A 1,640-nucleotide genomic window follows, 5' to 3' on the forward strand; every position below is an offset into this window, starting at 1 on the left:
TGCTGGATTGCTGGATTGCTGGACTGCTGGATTGCTGGATTGCTGGACTGCTGGACTGCTGGACTGCTGGACTGCTGGACTGCTGGATTGCTGGATTGCTGGTTGCAGATATCCTGATGATGAAGACTGGACTTGCCCCTAGGCACTCTATAATCCTAATCAGGAGGAAGTAGTCTAAAGAGATCTATGCCCTCATTCCCTTCTAACCTTCTTTCTCTCTGACTTAGTGTTGGAGGGGGATTGGAAGGGATTAGGGTGGAATAAAGGTGGAGAAGGATGTCAAATAATAGAATGCAATTACGTCCCCCCCAAAATATGCCTACAGGTTGGCTCATTGTGCAGGATACAGTCCTTTGTAGACTACCTTAGTATTTACAAGTCTTCACTCTTTGCCATTAAACTCAGGGGCTCTTTGGTTGAGTGATGGAGTTTAATCCCCTCCCACAGACACTTTTTCCTAGTGTGAGAGACACATGACATAGCCTGGATCTCCTGACAAGTGTACTTCTGCTCCTGTCTCAGTACACAAGGCTAGTTCCCCTTGGGTGCCAAGCACTGAACCCAGAGACTGGCATTGGTGTTTCCATTCTGAATCTCAGCAAGACCTTTGGAAAATATATGTGGAAATCCCCCTACTTCATAAGGAAGGGAAGCTGGATGTAGGATTGGAAAGTAGGAGCCACTGCAGACTGGGCCAGAGCTCAGGATACTAGCCCGCCCCAGGGCCTAAAGTCCTCTGGGCCTAGAGCTTACATGGCCAGAGGAGAAGTCCCATCCCTCACACTATTTCACCATGGTTCAGGGGCCTCAGGGGGTGCAAACTGAATAGGTCTTGCAGTGGCTTGGCAAAGGGAATTCCCAGGAAGGTGTGGACTCCCCGTGTTGATGCCCTCCAAGTAGACAAAGCTACCCTGTACCTGTCCAGTGTGGGTGGTCCTGATGGGTCTGGATGAGTTCCAGCCTGTGAATAAAGAGGTGATAGGTTAGTCAGCTCGGTTAGCCATTTTTGCTGCCCCATCCTTTCTACCCTCTTCTCAGCGCTTTACTTTATAAATCACGTATAAGACAGTATTGATAAATAAAAACTTTCCCAACAATAAAATTTTATATGGCTGCACGTGTGTCATTGGAAGTAGGTTTTGATATATTGCTTAAGAAAGCCTTAAATAAAAAGAATTAAAACAGTTCAAATTTATGCTGTGAAGATTTACAGAAAAACAGGAACTAGATGTTAAACAGTAACTGATCATAAAAATTCATTAACTTGTTCTTGGAAGTTTGCCACTAGCCATAGATGATTTTGTATCTTGCTGTATCCGATGATTATAATAATATCCGTTCTACCTGCCCGCTTCATTGGTTACACCTGTTTTGAAGTTGTAATATTTGGATGATTCTGTATTTTACTGTGCCAAATGATTATTACAATATCTGTTCTATTTCACTGCTTCACTGAACACAGCTTTTCAGAGTTGTAATATCTGTTTCTTTATGCATAAAAACCCTTGTTTGGGATCTGCAAAATACACTCAGATTCAAACTGCCTCTGTGTTTGTTTCTGTTTGTCACCACTGAATCCTTACCCACCTAGCCTTGAGAACCCACATCCCAGGGACTCCCATACCTGACTGAGGTGGACC

The sequence above is a fragment of the Mus pahari genome, chromosome 20 (assembly GCF_900095145.1).
Source record: "Mus pahari chromosome 20, PAHARI_EIJ_v1.1, whole genome shotgun sequence".
NCBI classification, from domain to species: domain Eukaryota; kingdom Metazoa; phylum Chordata; class Mammalia; order Rodentia; family Muridae; genus Mus; species Mus pahari.